The sequence below is a fragment of the Podarcis raffonei genome, chromosome 2, assembly GCF_027172205.1.
Source record: "Podarcis raffonei isolate rPodRaf1 chromosome 2, rPodRaf1.pri, whole genome shotgun sequence".
NCBI classification, from domain to species: Eukaryota; Metazoa; Chordata; class Lepidosauria; order Squamata; family Lacertidae; genus Podarcis; species Podarcis raffonei.
In genome coordinates this window covers 42,528,972-42,552,199 of record NC_070603.1, presented here as the reverse complement: position 1 = coordinate 42,552,199, position 23,228 = coordinate 42,528,972, and the positions used below count along the sequence as shown (strand labels likewise).

The 23,228-nt window shown below is 44.0% G+C and overlaps 1 protein-coding gene across 6 annotated transcripts in view; it reads right to left on the bottom strand.

Moving 5' to 3' along the window:
- SHISA6 (shisa family member 6) overlaps positions 1–23,228 on the bottom strand; it is a 265,194-nt gene that overhangs the window by 53,546 nt on the left and 188,420 nt on the right. The window lies entirely within an intron of this gene.

Genomic DNA, 23,228 nt, shown 5'->3' with positions numbered 1-23,228 from the left:
CTCTGATAAGGAAAAAGGCACATCTTTGGTTTTCTCCAACCACTTACTCCGGTAAGTGGTGCAAAGCCAGTGAATTGCCACTAGGGGGTGCAAAGGTGCCTTTTCAAACCGCTTTGCGCCGCAATGGATAGCTTTCCTTCTTTCAGCTTCCTCCCTCCTGAGCTTGGGTCCTAGGGCATTATTATTTTAGTATGCTGTCGTGCAGGCTCCTGCCTCTTCCTCCCTTCATCCTGTCATGTTCTCCTTCAAAGACTCCGAGGATGCAAGGATGCTGGGGAAGACTTGGCAGCTTCACAGCAGCAATGCAACGAGATAATCATTAGCATCAGCAGCAGGATTACTGTACGGCGACGTGCTGCAGAATGCTACGATTCTCCTGCCTCTCCCACAGCCCTTCTCTTCCAAGAAGCTCGGTCAAGTTCAGACCCTGACTTTGGCTTGATTTAAACTTGACACCTTGCAGCTTCAAGATTTAACTTGGCAGTCAGCCACGGCACATGCAGAGTAGTGGGCCTCTTTCTGCCCTGGACCCCTGGCATGCTAATGTTGCATGCATAGATGCAGGGCAGCCTGGTTCAGACTAGAGCTGTGCACAAATGGCTCTCCATTTTCTCTCCCCCACTCCCTCTCCATTTGTGGGTAGAGAAGTTGAGCCAGGGGCAAACAGACCGTTTCACTGAAATTCTCCAGGGGAATCAGAAATTCTCCAACAGTTCCTCAGGGTGGGGTTCACCACTTGCCGCCGTGGCAGTAGCACAGCTTCTTTCTCTCCCCCTACCCTCTAAGGTTTTTGCTGCACTTGTTGTTGCTGTCACTGTCAGTGGGAATATCAGCAACTGTGCTGGCAGCCTGACCACCATTTAGCACTTTCTGCAATGTCCCAAATTGATAAAAAGGTCTTCTGAGGAATATAGGTCAACTCCTAAGCAAAGCATTAGCTGGATGGAATGGCACGTGGCTATGCTTTTCTTAATGGTGCTTAGATTGGGCCTTTGTGATTCATGTTGGAATGGAATGGAATGGAATGGAAGAAAGGGAACGAGTTGGGCATTTAAAGGCTCTGAGTCTTGCCTAAGAAAAACCATTCCCAGTTTTATGGCTTCCTTCCTTCCGTTGGCCTTCAAGGCACAAGAGAACCAGCTCAGATCAATGCAACAGCGCGGGCTCCTTCCTAAGCTTTGCTGCCTTGTGATGTTCTTTCTCTGTGGGATATATCATTAGGAAAATGAACATGAATCAGTGCTTGGTAGAGTTTGGCTTTTAAGCATAGGATCTGATTAGGAGCGGAATCTGAAGCACTCTGAAGTGTGAGCTCCTTAATTGCTGGCCTATATATCCAGTGCCACCTTTGCTGCATGGGTTCCTTTGCTTTCTCCAGCAAGAGGAAGATGTTTCTGCAGGGCTGCCACGTGTGTTGCTTGACTGAGAGCAGGAAGGGATTTGTTTGTTTGTTTGTTTGTTTAGGTGGGGAGGACTTTGGATAATATAAATCAAGGCAGTATCCCCAGCTTACTTTTGCTTGCATTTTCTTTTCTTTTTTAAAGCTAAGTCATAACACTCCCCCGACACAGATGGTTCCCAGTACTTCTCCTGGGAGGGGGAGGGAATACCATCTCTCCTGAGGGAAAAAATGCTTGCTTATATTATATGTTCATTTAGATGTCAATTGCATTAAATGTCAAATAGATCATGCCCTTGTGTTCAGGCTGATTACAAAAACCCAGCAGGCTGTAAATATTGGCAATCCTATCCAGGAATGACCTGACTAACCTCCATGAAATCCATCCAACTATGATGCTAGAGTAATGGATTCATCATATGCTCTAGGACCAGGAAATGGTACACGTCTCTCTTGACTTACGATCCCAGCTTTAGGCTAGAGAGAATAGCAGAGAATCTGATTCTGGCACACACTCCCTTACCTTCCCATCCCAGGAAGGACAGTTCATTTTCTTGTCTCTTAGGATGTGCTTGTGGATTCCTAGTCAGTGGGTGCTGAGCCCTGGCCACTCTAGCCTGAAAAACAGGCCACTAGTTGTAAGTGTGATTGGGTCCTGGGAAGCAGCCATGATTCTGTTATCTGAATGCACACTCACAGAAACAGCCCCTTTACAATTGTGCCTTTATGTGTGATGCGGTATAAAATGCACAGCAAAAACACCGGACTTCAGTCTGTTGCAGGAATACACATAACCACACTAAGTCTAATTGCCTTGTCTTTACCCAGCAGACGTTTCTAAAATCCCCCTAAGTATGTAATTCAGATAGGAACACTAAATCCTTTCCCTTCTTTAAGGAAAGGTTTTGTCGTTTCCGTGCAGGCCTGCTTCTGCTGAGCCTCCAAAGACACCAATTAAATATGCCCACCTTGAGTCTGCCACCTCCGTGCCAGAATATGTAGCCCCATCCTAATATCTCAACCAGCCCACAATATGCATTGCATCTAAATAATGAGAATTGTTTCTCACAATGGGGAGATTCTTCTGCTGAATAATTTATTGTGGCGCAGTGACAAGGTTAAATTAAATTAAACAAAGCCCTGAGCCACCTCCCCAACTTAGCTGTGTCAGCCAGGATTGCATCGGAAAGAGCTTGAGGCCTTATGCCAGCTTTTGCAGTGCCAGGGGCCTGCCTGGTTCTCTGCTGCTATGCTTTCTAGCTTTGGCTAAGTTCTCAGCAGCCATGGCCCTGGGGGTGGAACAGTGGGCTACCAGCATCTCCCCATGGTCTTTGCCTGCTTCTCTGATCTCTGGATTGGAGCTGCAGCTGACCAGTATCCAAAATGTGGATTTTCTGCATCCAGAACCAGAAGCTCTGGCTGCTTTCTTCAAGGTATCTCTACCCTGTCATATCGCTTCGTAGCAAGTTCCTTCCCTCCAACAAATATAAGCCAAAAATGGAGAATTGGATTTATCCATAAATACATGCATGCAGGTTAGAGATTTTGATTCCACCCTTCCTATTTTTTCTTTCACTCAAGGATGCTAATGAAAGTTCAGAATTTAAACCGATAGCTGAAATGTATTCAAAATGAAGACAACCACCAACACTGTTTCAATAGGACATGGTCATCTTTGCACTGCAGTGCACAGTGCCTCTCCTGCCCCAGTCTTTGAAGGTAAGAGCTTCCTCTGTCTAATACAGAGCAATCATAGCACTTGCTGTTAGTTTAGTGTGTTTTTAAAAATACACACCCAAAGCACTATCATTGTATGCATGCACACTGGCTTCCTAGATGTTTGCAGTCATGAGGATCTGCATTTTTAACTGTTTCCTATACGATTTCCCCTCAGGCATACTGGGGTATACTAGTGTGTTTACAGGCAGCACACTAAGACCAAGCAGAAAATGGGACATTTTAGCCAGTGTTTCAATGCCTGTGTGGTCCTATCAGCCGTCAGGAAGTTGCTGTTGTTAAATTTGTATGCAACCCTTCATCAGTAGTTCTCAGGATGGTTCACAACATAAAACCACAGTATAAAAACCACAAAATACATAATAAAATTAAGAACAACAACAAACCACCACCAACAAAAAATCATGGTGGGCCAGCTTTGCATTCCCTAATGCTTGAGCCCCAGGGAGGGAGGTAAACCTGCCACACCCTCTTTTGACAACTTCTCTACAGACCATATGTAAAATCAATCAATCTATCATCTATCTATCTATCATCTTCTATCTATCTATCTTCTATCATCTATCTATCATCTATCTATCTATCTATCTATCTATCATCTATCATCTATCTAATCTATCTATCTATCTATCTATCTATATCTATCTATCTCTATCTATCATCTATCTATCTATCTATCATCTATCTCTATCATCTATCTATCTATCCAGTGGTTTTTTTTCTAAAAAATGTTTGTGGTACACTCATCTTCCTACTCATATTGAAATACTGTCCCTCAATGAGGCCAAACTTAGATTCACAAAATGTTTAGGGGTATGCGTACCCCTGCGTTCTCCCCCGAAAAAAGCAGTCTGTCTGTCTGTCTGTCTATCTATCTATCTATCTATCTATCTATCTATCATCTATCTTTTAGCACCCTCTCTGGCCACACACCCTTTTGAACCCCTTGGGTAATCGTGGCGCCTGTGGCAGGAATTCTGCTTTCTTGTGGAGCATGGCTGGTAAGACAAAAATAGCCTGTTAATTATTTATACATACAATTATCACTGAAGCCAAAATCTGCTACAGAACCTAATTAAACATGCCAAAGTTATTCCAGCCCACTTGTTTACTTGGGCTTTGGGAGGCATATTTTCAAAACAAAGGATCAATTAGCCCTCATTAAACATCATCGTGCCTTTTCTTTTCCTTTTCCTGGATACAAGGGAGTAGAGTGGACAACTGTCTGAGCTGAGCAAGAACAGGAAAAAAAAAGTCTGGCTTGGTGAGAGGACTTACTCCCCTTGACAACATTTGGGTCAAAGGACTCTGATTTTCTCTCTGAAGGGCTGTTACACCAACTACGCAAATGGGCACGAGTGAGTCTCACTTGTCCTGTGACAAATAAACCAGCTATCCAGGTGGTCAAGGACTGCCATGTTTCTCAAGGTCAATGGGTCTTACTGCTACATCATTTCATGCTATAGGCACTCACCACTTGGCATTAGTTATCTTTACATGGGGGAGGGGGGGACTGGTACCCTTGGAAATTGAGATGGTGATACAATTGTCCTTCCCAAATGTGAAACTGAAGACTTGTTGGTAGCTGGGTACAAATGGCCATTCTATTTCCTCTCCATAGAAAAACAATAACCTGCAGTTTTGTGAAAGACTGTAATGTCTGACTCTAGTTGTTTATGGCCCTGTTTAGCCTCTTTCCCTTATAAAGACTGGAACCTGGGTGTCAAAAAGGATGCCAGGAGGCCTTTTCAGGAGCCATCGTCAATTCAGCTCATTAGCCTCTAGCACAAACTTCTCACATGTCCTTTCACCACAAAGCCTGGTCTTTATTGAGCATTCATTCTGACCTGTTTATGAGGTGGTTATACAACAATTAGCATTCATCCTGCGTTTGCCTGCAGGGGTTTGCATATCACCCCTTTAATCAGTTGTCCATCCTACACTTTTCAGTGCATTTTCCTGTCACTTTCCAACCTGTAAAAACATTTTGTGCGTGTGTTTATTTCAAAAAGTAGATTTGCTGTGCAAGGGCAACAGAGCACTTTAATGCTCTTCAGTTGTGCAAACCTAAAGTTCCAGTCTGCACTTGAATCCCTCCTGCAAAATTCTGGCAGTTTGGAGCACCTTGTGTCACCATTCCCCAGTGCAAGATTCTTGTACTCTCTCACGAGATGGACACGTACTATGCTGGCAAAATAGCTGCATGCTATTTGGTTTTTCAGCCCAAATAAATTACCTTGACTGACACTGGAGATGTGTTTTTTTATTTTGTATTCAAATTGCCCAGCCACTCACCACAATGAGAAGGTAATGCATTAAAAGGTTTCTTTATGATTTCCACCTAAAACTAGTTCCTCACTCACACAAGTCTCCTTTTAATGACATTGCCATGCAGCAATTATGAAAAAGAAAACAGAGGTGCTGATTTTGGAGGGGGGATATGTTGTTATGAGCTGCTACTTTTTTATTGAAGAATTAGCAGATACAGCTCATGCTTACAAAACATTTGTGAGATGATAGCATTTCAGTACAGTGGTACCTCGGGTTACATACGCTTCAGGTTACAGACTCTGCTAACCCAGAAATAGTAACTCGGGTTAAGAACTTTGCTTCAGGATGAGAACAGAAATCGTGCGGCGGCAGCGGGAGGACCCATTAGCTAAAGTGGTACTTCAGGTTAAGAACAGTTTCAGGTTAAGAACGGACCCCCGGAATGAATTAAGTACTTAACCCGAGGTACCACTGTACTGTGAAGCTGTGGTCATCTGTTGAGCAGACTAGAAACTAGAGACTGTGAAAATGGTTTACTCAAGTTGTTTGTAACTGTATCTTTAAACTGTAACCTCAGGATTTGATTTATGATTGGGGAGGGGTGAAGGTTGGGAGGGGCTTACTGAAACCTCTGGGCCCCACCCTCAGTCCTTCCAGCTGTACCCAGTTGACACCCATCATTCAGGTTTGGGACAGAATATCCTTCCCAAGGGCATGCTCTTGGATTTATTTGGTATTAAACAGCAGCACAGCAGTGCATTTTAAAGTGCATTATTAAATGTTTACCTTTTTAATAACTCACGGGGCCATATTCAACTAAACAGTTGTGCTAGCAGCATGGAAACAGCAGGAAGTGGGGAGGGAAGGCTTTGACCCCTGTTAAGGCCAAAAGGTGGTATAATTTTATAAACAAACAAACAAACAAACAAAAACAAACCCTCCCTGCTGCTGTGGTCCCAGCAAACTCCCTCTCTCCCAAATTACTATCTGCGTTAGGAGAGAAAGTTCTATTGGCACCATTCACACAATTTGCATCACAACTAGTTTAGTTCACAGAGTGTCTTTAACATTTATGCAGTCTGGACTGTTAACGTCATAGTGAAAGTATGTCGGTGTGTTTGTGGGGTGTTTAATAATATTTATTTTGCGTTTATTTCACAAATGTACATCGAGCCAACTTATTATTATTTCGAAAATGCCCATGGTAGCTTACAGAGTGCTAGCAGTACGTGTCCCCCTATAATTGGGAGCCAGTCTCTCTCAGGCACGGAGTCAGTCTACCAGTTAGAATCGAGGCCTGTGTTTAAATGCAAACAAACCTCCCCAAGCAGCATGAGCTCTGTCTCCCTGAATGCCTCGGGCCCTGCTAATAACACAGAGCCGCTTGATGCAGTGTCTGCCACGGAGAGCAGTTTCACCCAATGATAGTTATTTTGAAGATTGCCAGCATGACAAACTGCTGTCTGTAAACAGGGAAACTCTCTACAAATGTCCCTTGACTGCTCTTTCTTCTTCTTCTTCTTTTAAAAAGTGTGTTCAAATGTGAACATTGCCAGGGACGGCAAGCAACAGGGTCTGAGGCTAGGATCTATCACAGCCCTTTTCAACCTTGTGTTCTGCAGATGTTTTGGACGCCAAGTCCCACCGGCCCTGGTCAATGGGCCTAGAGGTGATGGAGGTTGCGCTCCAAAAGATTTGCGGGGCATCAGGCTGGGAAGGGCTGATCTACTTTTCTCCTGTCTATCGACCTCCCTCATTTCTGTGTCTCCAAGGGCAGAAATTGGCAAAGCTTGAATGATTTCTTATACCACCCAAAGTGGGATGCTGCACTCTATCTACTGGTAGGGCTGGCCCTTATTCAGGCTCCAGATCTGCACTGCTTCCAGCTCAAGTCACTCAGCCTTGGGATTTAGTACTGCTGTTCACAGCCCCAACTTAATAACCTGAAGAAGGATCAATTGTGAGGCGTGCGATAATTCTCTCTCTTTTTTGGTCCTGGCCACACCCCAAAGGAGATCTGAGGACAATGGGACACTCCAGCCAACTAGACATTTCCAATTTGAGCTTATCAACATATCTCAGACGGAGATATGTCAGAAGACATATGAAGCAATTTTCCACAGGTGCCTTTGGAAAGGAACAGCTAAAGAAGCTCACAATCCTTTTTGGAGTAACGTCCAATTCCACGTTGAATTGCAATCATGGCATGTCTGTACCAGTTTCATTACTCATGACTCAGTGTCGATCACGCTGCCTATGCCATACACAGCCTTCACTGCTGGCATGCGGAAACTGGCATGGGTGTTCAAACACAATTTTAAAGATACCGTAACAAAGCTAATAACGCCAAACACGGGTGGAGGGAAGTCACAGGGGGAAAAGAGGGTGGAAAATAAGTATTTGGATATAGGTATGTTGAATGTATTGTTAAAGGGTCGAAAGAAGGTTTATCTATTTTTGTTCACACCATTGTACTATTCTGATATGGTAAGAATTAAATAAAATATTTTTAAAAAGAAAAAAGAAGAAGAAACTGGCATGGGTGTCTAGTAGTATAAAGTCACTACGCTGAAATGGTGCCCAATTCAAATGAAGCAATATTTCTCCACTGCAACTTCAAAAATGTGTGTCACTGTCCATTACTTCTGATTCAAGTTTTTGTTTCAACCAACTGTACAAATCTTGCTCTGCTATTGTTCCTGAGGAAAATCAACAGACGGGAGTGATTTCTTCCTGGAAAACAAGGCACTGGGAAGGACTATGGAAAGTAGACCATGTAGTTTGAGAATGTGCCACAGGATATCCCAGTGTTTAGGTTTTTTCTACAATCAAGCGGTGTATTAATTTTTTATAAAATAGATAAATATGTGCTTTGGAGATGAGAGGATATGAACATAGGAAGCTACCTTGTACAGAACACTGGCTCCTATGGTTCAGATGATTTGACCCCTCTTCACTCCCTTGTTTCTTTAAAGCACTTGTTTCTTTAAAGCACAGTGCTTTAACGAAACAAGGGAGCCATCTGAACCATAGGAGCCAGTGGTCTTGTATGATGATGGAACCACCACCCAGTTGTGAATAAATTATTAAACAATAATTTGTTGACTGATTTTTTTTACCCCCCATTGTTTTTAAGTTGAAAAAATATATATCTGGAGGCGATATATGTGTGTGTGTGTGTGGATGTTTTTGTGTTGTCAGCAGTGTCTAGCTAATCAGTGTTCTGCATGGCCTACTCTGCTTCAAAGTGCTAGAACTTGTTTCTTCTTAGCATGGTCCTCAAGAGAAGATTATATACAATGGATCTACTTTCCAGGGCTAAGTGACTCCTGTTTTATGTATGTTTAGCCTTTCCTTGGCATCCCACTTCCAAAAAGTTGTTTGACTTGCCTTTTCAGTCATAAGGTCCTATTTTTTATATACGTATATATTCAGTTTCAACAAACTGGGCAGGATTCACCTAACGAGTCCTGTCAGCAGAAGCCCACACAAGGATTTCACTTCCCTCCTCCTCCCCGCTCCAGAAGTTGCTGTAAATAGCGTCACAGGGTCAGAAGAACCCCCAGAATAGCACATGATGTGTGGATTTGGGGACTTGTTCCACCTGGCAAGCATAAATGCACTGACAGACTGTTCAACATAGCACAGCGCTGAATTCCTCCCTTTGTTTGAAAAGTGGAGTTGGCAGAAAATTTGTAGCGAGTTACAGTAAACTCTTTTCTGTTCCCATGGCAAGCAAAATGCTCAAGCTGGAGGCTGAGTTTCCACCTGCAGGATTTGATTCTCAACATCCCACCTCCCACAGCCTTTTCACTGAAAAGTAGCATTTATTATGTTGGGTAAGATATATTTCTTTCTCTTTCCCCCTCTTTCTCCCTATCCCTGTTCTTTTGGGACCATATCAAATTTTATCATATTTTCAGTCACAAAATTAAAAGCAGATTTGAAATCCTCTCACACAGAAACATATTTCTAAGAACCCTCACTGAAGAAATCTTCAAAAATTAAGTTTCACCCTCTAAAATGACATGTACTACTGGGCCAGTTGAAATTGTGCTGCCCCCCCCCCCGGCATTCAGCCAAATGCATTTCCCTTTTAGGGTGCCTCCAGGCTGTAAGTATTTTGCAGAAGGGATTCAAGTACATACTAGACCTTAAGTTTGCACAATTAACCTGGATCAAAGCACCCCAATGCATCAAATCCACTTGTGGGTGGGGGGCAGTGCTTTTTGTCTAAAAAAATGTTTAGGGGTACTCTCATTTTCCTGTTCATATTGAAATACTGCCCCTCGATGAGGCCAAACTTAGATTCACAAAATGTTTATGTGTCCCCCCAGAAAAAAAGCACTGGTGGGAGGAAATGGATTTCTGAAGTTAGGAAAGTGATGGGGAAATGCACTGAACAGGGGATGAATGAGAAGGTGTGTAAACAGCCCACGAGTAATCAGGATGATTACCTGCCCTGTAAACAAAGCAGAACAAATACTCAATAAAACCCAGACAGCCTCCTGCTTCCAGCTGCTGTTCAGCATGGCAGTGAGGATTTGCTACGTTTACTGTTGAAGCACAGAGCGGGGGGAAGATGGTGGACTGTTTCTCTTGGGCAGCCTGACAGCTGCCCAAATGACCTCACTTTGGGCAACGGATGTGTTTCAAAGGAAGCTTGTGGCTAAACATTCTTTTGTTTCAGAGGATTTGGGAACAACGGCTAGAAAACTGCAAGAGATGGTGCTGTCTGAATGGGAAACAACTTATCTGTGTCCCAGTGGCTCATTCCTATTAGGAGCCCACAACACCTGGCAGATGCTTTCTGAATAAAACATGGCTCCACAAGAGCAAACTGACGAGAGAACAAGATGCCCATCTGCACTCAGGCGCCCACACCCCAGAGCTTGCTGTGCTGTGTTTAATAATAATAATAATAATAATAATATCTTTATTGTCATTGCCCCCTCTCAGGGACAACGAAATTACTCGACTGCTCCATAAAAACACTAATTAAAACAATACAGTATAGTACAGCAAGGAAGATTTCCACAGGTTCCAGTCCCTCATCTCTTTCCCCGAAGAAAGAAGGAAACTGTCACAAATATTTACTTTCTACCATCACAGATGGAGCTAGGTACATTCCTGCAGGGCTCTGTCTTTGCACCAGTCACTGTGCCATTGCCTCAGAAACATGCTCAAATACCCCATTTACTCTTCACAGGAAGGATGCCCATGATGACACAGCCACACAGTGCCAGCACCATGTGGCTGGCAAAACGAATCCTGGGAAAGAATTCTATATATAAAAGAGAACTAATTGCACAGAGGGATGGGGCAGGGGGAGATGGCGTGGAAGAGCAGGATATCAGCAGATATTAATGCTTGGGTCTACCCAAGTGCAGTCCTGAAGAACATAATATGAAAAGACAAGCCTTGCTGGATAAGACCAATAGTCTAGCAACCTGTCCTCACAGTGACCAAGCAGATACCTATGGGAAGTCCACAAGAAGAAACATAAGTACACCAGCACTCTCCCTACTTGTGATTCTCAAGTGGCATTCAGCAGTCATGGCTAGAAGTGGTGAATTGCACATGTACTTAGTTGAAGTTGAGAGATGTCACCTTCCAAGCTCTCTGATAACTACCCTTCCCAAACACTCAAGAGAGATTTCCAACTTTCTATAAGCCATTAAGTCCTATTGAGGAAGCATATATCAATCATTCAGAACCATTACCTTCATTTTAAAATTATTTTTATTCAGGGCCATTATTAAATATTAGCATTTCCCCCCACACTCTGATCATGTATTGCTTTAGGGCAAAACCACAGTGGTTGGCCTAATTCACAATAATTGGACTGCAAGTCCACAATAATACCCGAGCCTTTGGGATGGGGCAAACTACATGACTACATAGGTGAGAAAAGCTAATGGCATCCCCCCCCCCGATGTTTTATACTGTATAGTTACAGATAATAATTTGGGATGAAAAAACGAGAAATGCAAGGGAGACCTTACTCCCCTGTGTCAAATTCGGTCAGCAAGAGCTAGCTGTTAAGCTTCAGCCTCCCCTTGATCAGCTTTCTGCACCCAGGGATGGTGGTTATAGTCTCTATCCCAGTTCCCATTCAGCTCCTTGAGCAGAATACAATCAACTATCACTATCTTGTTTGCACACAGCCAGCTTTCTGCCAGAAAACATTGGTTTTAAATTACAAGCCTTGACAAAACCAAACTCCGAAGCACTAATCTGTCAGAAAAATTCTACTGTGCATTCATTCATGGGGCCAGGCAGTGGAGATGACCCAGCTTTTGGAACTGTTGGATTGCTGTCCTGGAACTGCAAAATGACCACATAACAAGAAGTATCCTGCCTATCCGTGCCTGTTGCAAATGATTTGGATCAGCAGGGCTGCTTTCCCCCCTTTTCTTTTTAAACATATCTTCTTTTTGTCCCTGGAAGCTAAAGCATCTCACATTTCAAGTTTCTAGCTTCCATGGTTGACTGAGGTCACTGCAGTCAAAACACAACCAGGCCAATTCAAACTGCTGGCTCTTAACCTTGAAATCCTGAAATCGCCTGGTTATTTCAAGGAACATCTTTTCCCATGGTGTTTTCCTAGTAGCTCAGAGTGAGAGCCTGCCCCAGATTTCATCCCATGCAGACCTTTTCTGCAGCAGCCCCCAAATTATGGGAGGTTCATAGAGGCTCCTCTTTGCTGGGCTTCCAAAAACAGGTTGAAAGCTTTATGCTTTAGCTGGGATTCACAAATGACCCACTCTGTGTTGTGGGATCTTTCCCCCCTGTGCCACTCTTTTCCATTATTGTTGGATTTTAATTTTTGTTATACTGTATTACTTTGCTGTTATTTTGTCGTTTGCTTTAATGCTCTAAATTATGAGGGGAATTTGATGTTCAATAAACAAAATGTAAACAAAAGAAAATGAAAACAAAAGAAAACATGGGGGGGGGGTTGGACTAGAGGACCATTGGGGTTCCTTTCAAGTTTGCAATTTTATGAGTCTATGCAAAATAAACTGGAATGTTTTTACAGAGTATAGTTCGCACCGAGTCCCTAACTTATGACATTGTCCTGCAGAGGATTTACTTGTTTAAAGGAATAGTCTTGGGCAGACATGCCAATGGTAAATCCTGATACTAGACCTCTTCATCACCTTCTCCTTGCTTAGGGCACAGCAGCAGCTGTTGTATTCCTGTCGTGGTGGGGGATAGCTGACCTCATTTGTGGAAGCAAGCATGCTTTGCTGCCAGCAGTTCTTGGTAGCAGTCAGTTTCCTTAATCTACTTGATGTACAACAGCCAAGGCAACCTTCTTTCCAGCCATCAAAGCTTGTGTGTGGGTAATTTAGCATGCTCCTATTGCAAGGTCAGCTTCATTTGCTTGCAAACACCCTTACGTGGGCACCTATTTCTGGGATACATTTCTCAGGCCTGACCCAGGGGCAGCATTTCAAATTTCATTGGGGTTTCTCAACAAGGTCTAAATGCCTGCTCTAGTCATTAAATTGCTTTGAAAAAAAGAAGATAACTTGTCACTGTGATACTGTTTTAAATCTGATACCAACTATAACAATGCTATTAACATAGAGCGAGCAGAGGGAGTTGCTTTTTTTCATGCAAACCTATAATAATAATAATAATAATAATAATTTATTATTTGTACCCCGCCCATCTGGCTGGGTTTCCCCAGCCACTCTGGGCGGCTTCCATAGAAACCAAAAATACACTAAAATATCACAGATTAAAAACTTCCCTGAACTTCCCTATGACACGGTTGCATTTCGGAATGGTTTGTAACAATTGTCACTCAGCATATAATAACGCCAGTGAACTGACCAAACATGTAGATGTTGCCAAGGATTAGGACAGCCATGCAAGCATTGAAAGAAAGAAAGAAAGAAAGAAAGAAAGAAAGAGGATGAAGGAAGACACAGACTGCATAAAATCAGCATATGCCAATTTATATGTATAGGTGCAAATTTAAGAATAATTACTATAATTTATACAGAAATACATCTCACCATAGCAGGGAAAACTATGACCTGGTGACCCGCATGCCTACTCAGTCTCCTGCCCAGGTGAGAATTGCTGATGGGTAGCTTCAAGACTCCTGCTCCCCTCCTTTCATAGGATTCTTTATCTTTCACAGCTTGGACCAGACAGCCGTTCAAACAGTGGACTCCTTCAAAGAGAGGACTGCCTCTGAGTGTCTTATGGAAAGCAGGTCCCATGGCCAAGCTATTCAGGAATAATCTCCTATGGACAGATGCCACATCTCTTCGTAAATACCTACTCCCGAGACTGAAAGGGCTCTCCTAGCATCTCTTTAGTATTTGGGATGAAACTGCCATGCAGTGGAATTCACTGCTTTTGCATTTCCTTCTTGTACCATCTTAAAGACTGGTACTTGGGGCTTTTGCATGAATGGCTTTCTTTGGAAGGCCGCATGAAAAGCTAGCAACAAAGAACTTGGCCACGTTATTGTGAATGCCTTGTTTAAAATGGCCCAACAAGTAATTCCTTGGGACAAAGGCCTCAAGGATTACCCCAGTGATTGCCTCTTGGGTTTATTGTACTGAAAGCAGAAATGTTCCTTCGTGGTCTGTTAGCTTGGAAGCTCTCTCTGGTCAGTGCAAGGTTCAGTCTCCTGGAAAAAAAGCTTGCACGCCCTGTAGCCTGACCACTGATAAATTGCTCCAAAAGAGCTCAACACACTGATCCGTCCAACTGTAAGATGATATGCCCAAATGGGAAATGAATTGAGTCTACCTACTGCACTTTACTTCTTTGCTTCTTTTTTTTGGCCTTAGTCTTTTCCGTGCCTTATAAAGATTCCTTGAAAACTGAAACTAGAGAGACCTGCCTAATTAAAACCATTTATTTTGCCATTTCTTTAGTAGTTAATATTTGAAACTACTGGCTTGGCCACGGTGAAGGCCTCTTATATACCTGCTGGGATTGACAAGGCATCTGACCCTCGAATCTCATAACTCTCCTGACAGGTGATTTGGTCTGCAGCCACAGTGTGCCCACCAGATACCAGGCACTCTACTATTCAAATTAGGCCCCAGTGTTTTTGTTACAATCCCCTTCTCAATTAAGTAATCAATTTTAATCTAGAATTTAAATTCTCAAAACTTTCTTATTTGTTAATCTGAGCAAGTAAACTACTGCTCTCACTTCCTTACAAACAGTATTTCTACCTGCAACATACTTGAGCAAACCTGCTCCTCTTCCTTTCACAGATATTTTGTTGCCATTTGCAACTGTAGCTGCCTCTGATTAGTTATCATTTAACCCTCGGGGGGGGGGATTAGCATCAGACATCATGTACATGGAAGTTGCCAAATTAACCAACTAGAAGGATTATTGTTAATAGCACCACTTTTCCTATAACTTGATCTTGCTGGATAGTTCTGATGAACTGCAAAAGCATTTTTAGTTTGCCACCCCGGAACTTTTCTTTATTAGTGCCACGTTGTTTTGTAAGATTCCATGCAAATGAAGGAAAACAACTTTTCTGCTTGTACATGTTGATAATATAATTTTGGTTACTGAGAACAAACAAGATTGTACAAAAACAAGATTGGTTGCAGGCCTGGCCAGGACATAGGCGTCCTGTGACAAAGGTGACCTGTGTGCTTGCTTGATTAACAGCTGTTGGGAACGTCAAGGTCCTGCTCTTCCTTCTTATGGTCTTTGTACTGGACCTGGAGACTCCAATAGAGAGCATTCCATGTCAAGAAGGAGGGTGAATGACAGGGCAGGAGCTACACAGATAGGGCCTTTTCACTGGTGGTGCCCATTGTATGCCTCACTCTCCCCAGACCTGTTCTCTTTTGGCCTGTATTTTGGAGCTTTATCATTTAGGAATACTTTGGAAGAACTGGTTGACAAGTCTTATCAGTCGCTGACATGTAGAGAATTTTATTTGCTGCTATTCTGGGCTTCTGGTGAACCATGGTTTACACCAGCGTAATAGAGTTGGCAAGGACACCAGAAAGGATACAATTTATGAGCTTTCTCCATTATCTGCACAGCAGGTGGTGTTCAGGCAACAGTGCAATTTTGGGAGAGGGGAGACTGCAGCACTGGGGAGCAGGCAGGCTGGTAAGGCCCCCTAGATTTAGAGGCTCAAGTTGCCCTGCCCTCGCATGAAGTCTTGGGTTTGCAATTTTGGGAGAGGGGAGGTTGCCTGCTGGGGAATGGGCAGGCTGGCGAGGCCCCCTAGATTTAGAGACCCTAGGCTTCAGCCTACTTAGCCTATACATAAATCCGGCACTGGGGACAGCTCCCATGTAGGATTAAAGTCTGAATTGGGTAGTTTTAAAGGTATCACACAGAACAGTTAGCAAGCCCTCCTGCTATGGCACCCCAACTTAGTTACTTCTGTGCCTTCTTTCCAGAATGTGAGGGATATTAAATGGACTAAAGTGTAGGAGACGAGGGTTAAAATATCTGGGAGTGATTATTTTGATTGTCTAAGCAGAGGAGATGAACAGAGGCATCTAGAAAGCCTCTCGGCCAGTGGAAAATGTATTAATAAGCACTGTGGGTGATGGGAGAAAGACTGGACTATGGCTGTGGAGGTTTCTCAGGGCTCAGAATCATAGGAGGGCAATGCCCCACTTAGCCCAACAGAAGAGCCTCCACTGTTTCTCACTGAAACATCGAACCAGTTTCTGGGCTGTAGCACTTCACAATGAAACTGCAGGTGGGGGCTCACATGGCTGACTACTCTGCCGTGCAAAAATTAAAATAATTCCTCCATGGAGAGAAGACATCTCCCTGACCGGCTCCTTTTCTGTGTGTAGGGAATTCTATTGTACATAGGTGCAACATGCGAATCCCCCCAGCCGTTGACTGAAGTGGTACAAGCCAGATGTAGCCTTACAGCATCTCTTTGGAAGCTAGTCTGCTGTGTTACAAGTACAATGCAACGGCTGGTAAGATTTTCTATGGAATTCTATAAATGGCCAATTAAAACGTAATCCTAGCAGTGGCATTCCTCACCCATGTGTGGTGTTTGGCGGCATCTACAGTCCCCAAGGGAGTAACCGCCGTGCAGCTGATGCCTGTCGTTGAAGAGTTTAACAGCCCTGGCTGCTGCGCCAGCGGGACGTTTTTAATGAAAAGGCCCCAAAGCTCTGCAATGCCACTTCTTCTCTCTGTTTACTGCCGCATCCCCCAAAGCCTCTGAGCAGACAACAATTGCCTGGTATCTTTTTAAATATGCTCTATTAACTGCCATCATATTTTCATCACTCCTCTGGTAATACCCAGCAACACCTCTGTAATTTACTGTAATTTGTTTTTATTCACGACTCTAACAGGGGTCATGGGGAAAGAGGGCACTTTATCCATTTCAGCACTAAACAAGCTGGAATGAAAGCTTTAAAGCAGATACTGTTAAACAGACATGAAAAGATAATGTGAGATGAGGGGAAGGGGGCAGCGAGGGAGGAGGAAAGGGGCAGCCTGCCTGTCTTTCTGTGCACAGAATGGCCCCTGGAAGAAGGACAAATCCACAGGCTGTTCTTCTCAACACCAGAGGATGCTGTGCTGTTGTCCCTCAACCCTCATCACCCCATCAAATTGCAAGCATATATTGGAAGTCCTGCTTCTCTGAGGTTCCTGCGGCTGCTGTGGATGTTTTAAGAGCCTCCTAGGCATAAGGTGCACCCAGTACTATTCTTCTAGAAAAAGAGGTGCTGGAACTAACCACAAGCACCTCCCTTGTTCTCTTATATAGTCATACCTCGGGTTACAGATGCTTTGGGTTGTGTGATTTCGGGTTGCGCACCGCGCCGAGCCCAGAAGTACCGGAATGGGTTACTTCTGGGTTTCGGTGCTTGCGCATCCACAGAAGTGCTAAATCGCACTTTACACATGCGCAGAAGTGCTGAATTGCAACCCGCGCATGCACAGACGTGGCGCTGTGGGTTGTGGATGCTGTGGGTTGTGAGCGTGCTTCCTGCACGGATCACGTTCACAACCAGAGCGTCCAGTGTAATAGCAGTGGCACCCACCTGAGAGGTGCTGGAACTGAGTTCCGGCGAGTTCCGGCTGAAAAAAAAAGCCCTGAGTGAACCCACAGTATTCTGTGCCTCAAGCAAGAAATCATGGAACTGGTGGTAATATATCAGTGGTAATATCTCCTGACCAGAAACAGCAGTCAAAGAACTCTCAGTGGGCAGTGATGGTTGAATGGCTGTCATCCCTTTTTCCTATATATGTCTATGATTTGCTGGTGCTGTGACAGTGGTGGGGAGAGGGAAGGATTATTGATTGTTCTCTTAAAAAAAAAACTTGTAGGAGAGAAATCTGATTCAGTTCCCACTTAAAGCAGAAGCTACTTAATTCACACTTTCCAAAGCAGTATGGGACTAACACAAAGTGATCCATTGAAATTCACACTTCTCCAAATTGCACTCCAAAATGCACTTCCCCAGCTTAGTAACGTATTTTTAAAAATGCATGTGCTGGGGTAAAGTGTCCATAAAAGTGCATGTATTACTACTGAAAATAATATACAAAAATTCATTATTTTAGGGGGAATTGCTTGGCAAAAATGTGAATATTAGAATTGCATACAAATATGTGTGAATTAGAGGGACGCGGGTGGCACTGTGGGTTAAACCACAGAGCCTAGGATTTGCCGATCAGAAGGTTGGCAGTTTGAATCCCCGCGACGGGGTGAGCTCCCGTTGCTCGGTCCCTGCTCCTGCCCACCTAGTAGTTCGAAAGCACGTCAAAGTGCAAGTAGATAAATAGGTACTGCTCTGGCAGGAAGGTAAACGGCATTTCCGTGCGCTGCTCTGGTTCGCCAGAAGCAGCTTAGTCATGCTGGCCACATGACCCGGAAGCTGTATGCCGGCTTCCTTGGCCAGTAAAGCGAGATGAGCGCCGCAACCCCAGAGTCGTCCGCGACTGGACCTAACAGTCAGGGGTCCCTTTAACTTTACCTTTTTGTGTGAATTAGGAGAAATTCACACTAAAATGCCGGGGGGGGGGGGGAATGGAAAGAGAAACTGAAATTGGCAGATTTCATCATCTTTAAGTTACTGGACTCCTCCAAAAATCCACAGATTCTAAGCAACCTTATCAAACTCCATCAGTTTTGGTATGATTTGTGTATCCAGGGCAGCCCCTGGCATACATGGGCAGCTGCTAAAGGCCCATCAGCATTTGAACTGGGTCGTGTCTTGTCCACCGTCCTTGGTTTCAGGAGCCCATGTTTAGGATGGAAACCACCTTTTTGATGTTTCCACAGCGCCCCCAGGGTGAAGCTACACCAGCGCAATGTGAGAACATCAAAAGGGCTAGCAGCTCACAGGAGTTCACCACAGATCACAGCAGCACTACCTCTGCCTTCTCTGACCGCACCTGCTGTTCACTATGCTGCCACTGGCACTAAGCTTGCTGGTGGGGATGCTCATGCGATGGTGCTGGATGGCACTTTACCAGAGGGCTCCTTGAGATGCTGCTCCTGTGCATATCCAAACCTATTCACAAAGATCCAGTGCTTCCAGGCTGTCTGTTTTTCCCTGTTCCCTCTAGACCAGCTCCTATTGCTTTTGCCATGTTTTGGGTTCTGTTAGAAATGTGTATTAATAATGGAAAGCATGGTGGTGGGTTGTAGGCAGACAGCAGTGAAGGCAGCAGGAGCTGCTGCAGGCTTTTGCTGCTACGCAGGGATTCTACTGTTCTGAATTCTATTCTGAGCCACACCTCCCCCCCTCACATCCTAAACACTAGAACATAAGTATTAGAGATCTAAATAGACATCCTAGTTCCTGTGCCCAGGCCTATTTCTATTTAGAGATGTTTTAGCCCAGAGTTCCAGCAGGGAAACTGTTTTTATAAGCATTCTGAAATGACATGTCATGGTGCCACCAATATATTGCCTGCTCTGGAAGATTGAACCGACAACTCCAATCTTAAACTTCTTGCTTAGGACCAGTGAATTTGGTTCTTTTAGTTCCCCCTGAGCAAAGGGGCAAACACGACATTGATGTGCACATGTGCCACACAGCAGATCTATTCTGCAAGGGACGCCCAGTTTTGCACCTTAACAGCAAATGATCCTCCCTGCAGCACCCCACATTCCTCTTTGTTACAACAGATACACTAAGTAAAACAAAGAAGCAAAGAAGAGAACCCAGCACAGCACAGAGGGGTGTGCAAAACAGAGCTCCTTGGCTCCTCTTCAACAGGCAAATCTTAAGTAAATGGTTGGGGAAGGGATGAAGGCCGCTATGGTAAAGCAAACTATGGTTTACTGGGGCTGTGTGGATGTGCTGGCCCTTGGAGCAAAGCTTACACCCCCTTTGACTCTCCTCCATTTCTCTTAGCTTGATATGGCAAAGGTATGGCTCAGCATATTGGCCAAACCCGGGATCCTGGTTAAGCTCCTCCTTAGCCACAGTCTATAGACAGGAACAAACCAAAACCACGTTTTGACTTAGTGTTGCACGCGAATGCAGGCTGTGAGAGTGTCATGGGTTTTGCCCTTTTCCTTCATGAATTGGCGTACCCCAAAGAATTAACAAGTGAAATGGGTCATGCTTGAAACATGTGCAAGTGCATAATAGAGATAAACATGGATAGACTGTAATTGGGAGGCTCCTCCAGTATCTCTTGAGGATACTGCAAAAAGGAAGAAGAAACAAAACAAAACCCAACATCTTGGCAAATATACTCTGCTTAAGCCAGAGGCTGCTGGCTGGCTGGCTGGCTGCACTTGCTTCTCTCCACCCACCCCGCTTTCTTGTGGCAGATGGCTTATCTACATGCTTGCGCTGTGCTTGAGGAGCAAGCAACTACATGCCCCTCTTTCACCAGGGACGGAAGATGTAGAAAGAGCTCTAGTGGGAGCTTGAAGGAGAGCAGCTTTCTCCGCCTTCACCAGCTGTGCAGAGAGCCCCCATGTATTTAATTAAAGACAATGTTTTGGCAGTCAAAGCTGTATTTAGCAAAGAACTGGGAGTAGGGTTGTCTCAAAGGGAAGTTCGGGGCCTCCCCCCATGTGGGAGAATTGCAGGTTATCCTTATTGCCCAATTGATAGCTCCAGCATGTCACCATGGAAAGCAGCAAGGATTAATTAACTTCGACTAAATGACTGCATTTGCTTCAGAATCTCTGGATCTCTTTCCCAGTGCAAAATGGGTATGCGAAAACTGGGGGGAGATTGGCCAAGAAGCACTGATAACAACTTCTCCTCCGTACTACATTTGTCAGCACGATAGTTTATATTTACTGATGCATTCCAGCAAACACTCTCTCGGTGAGTCATTGAAACAGAACTCTGCGAAATGACCTTAGCCAAATTTATCAGCTTCATATAGCCCAATGCTATTTTCACACATACGGATAAGATTACTGAAAACACTTGGTTTTATTTAGAAATACTACAGAACCCATTTCAAATCTCAGTTAGGCATACGACAGTACGTATATGCGACCACCAAGTAATCTCACCTCCCACTTCACCCTTATTGCCAAACAGCCTTCACCACCAGGCACCCTTACAACTGGACTCACCTTGCTTTTACCTGTTGCCACCTGCTTCCTTGAGACATTCCCTGTCCCTTTGAGCTTTCCAATCTTGGCTGTTTCAAGAAGTACAGTGGGAGCCATTTAATGCCCTTCACAAATGACAAAAGGAACACAATGGAGCAGGAATGGGGAGGGGTGTATCTCATTTTTTTTCACAGCAGCCGTGATGACACCATCTGCTGGAGTGGCATTTGCCAGTGCTGGGTTAGGTAGGAGGACAGGTCTGTCCTTTAACATCAGCTCTAAATTCAGGAGGGACCTTGGGCAAGGCACCTTCCATGGGTTCCCTTCCTTATTGCCCTTATCACCAGGTGCTTCTGCTGCTCCTCTTCCTCATAACTGCTACCACCTATTTGCTTGCTGGTCAGAGAGCCAATGAACAAGCAGTCAGTCAGGCTGCTAACCCAGGAGCAGGCAAGGATGTAATATCTCTCTAACTCTGCAACTAATAGAGACTTCAGTGTTGTTACAATTAACCTTCCATTGCTGGGCTACTATAAAAATGCAAATAAAAATGCAGTTTATAAAAACAGAAAACCCTTGCACATTTATAGAAGATATTAAGTCTGCAACAGTTCTAGTAGTTGCGACTGTCTTTTCCCACCTGGCTGGCAGAGTCACAATGCATTCCACCCCTTTAAAGCCCTAAAAGCATAGTGCATCACAAATACAAAGACCATATATTTAAATCAGAGTTCTTGTACAAATAGCATGCAGACACCAGGCAGAACCTTAATTTCAACAGCATCCAAGCTACCCTCAGATGTAGTCTGTGCTGACAATGAACGCTGGAACATGAAAAACAAACTGGCAACTTTCCAAGAATGTTGAACTTGTCAAGTGTTTCCCCCCCTCATCGCTGGTAGACATGAATGCTTTTACAGTGCTGTATGGTTCGAATTAATTGATACCTATGTCCAGTGCTGAGCCAAGGATCTACATAACTCCCTCCAAAAAAGTCCTATATTGGTTGCAAAAAAGCAGTGATATGGCAATACTCTCTGATTTTCCTCTGACTCATGGTGTCAGTCATTGTGACTCAGATGCCCGTCCTGAGCCTGTCCTCTATTTTATTGTAGGTACAATAGATCTAATCAAGAGCTGTTTCAGTGCTATACTTTGTACAGCACCTAGTACCACACTGATGTGTTGTATTTGCAATATTTTAACAGTGATCGCTTTTAAAGATACTCAACGATAAATTTTGAAATGCATCCAGGATAATTTTGCTCTGATGTCTCTGCTTCTCATTCTCCACATATACCCATACACCATAATTTATTTACACATATTAGCTGCCTTTCTGCCTTTCTGAAAAATTAGTTTCTGTGCCCACATTATCGAATGCATCCTTTTTTACTTTGTGAGATGGGAAGCGAAGCTTAGAAAGAAAGAGTTAATTCAATTGCCAGGGCTTAATTTTCTGATGCATCTGAAGCCGCCTGTCAACTACCAAGAGCCTATTTTAATTCCTTTGTATGATGAAAACACCCTAAGGACTTGAAACATTTAATGGGACAAGTGTGCAGGTCACCTTCATCACAGACTGTTGGTGACTGCCAGCAATCAAACTCACAGCATTCACCGTCTGGTCCAGATGTTCTGCTGCCCAGGGCACTCCTTGTACACTCAGCAAAGGAATGTTACCAAATTCCCCCACAAGCCTGGTTGTCTGTATCAAAGGTGAAGGATGTACCATAGACCTTTCCCCTTCCCGCTTGCTAATAAGCCCACAGGCACAAAAAAATCCTCTGTCCTTGTATTAATTCATAGCTGGCCATACATTTCTTTCCTTGCTTATCTGAGAAGTGTTAAATGCTGAACTTTGTCCATGGTTAGTGCTGAGATCACATGTTGAATTCGAACAATCAGGGCTTCATGCAGGTTACCAAATTAAGTGATTTATCTTAGAAAGATGAACAACTGTCGGCAACAGACTTATGAGCTTCTGGTTAATTTATTGCACCAATAAAGTGTTTCCCCTGTGAGCCTGTCTGCTCACTGAACATTTGTGAAGCTACTGACACCTCCCCCTGCACCCAGAAATTTACCTTAGGGTCTGGGAAGCAGGAAGTAGTTGCACCTAGATTGTGGATCTCCGTGACACTCCCTCTCTCTGATGGTCTTCTGCCAGTTTACAAATAGACCAATTCTACAGTGGGGAGGTGAAGGAATCACCACACCCTGGGTCTTTCCAAGGTTGTACTAGCCAGGACATTTTGCTCCCCCTCATAAAACCTCTCCTGTTGGTTT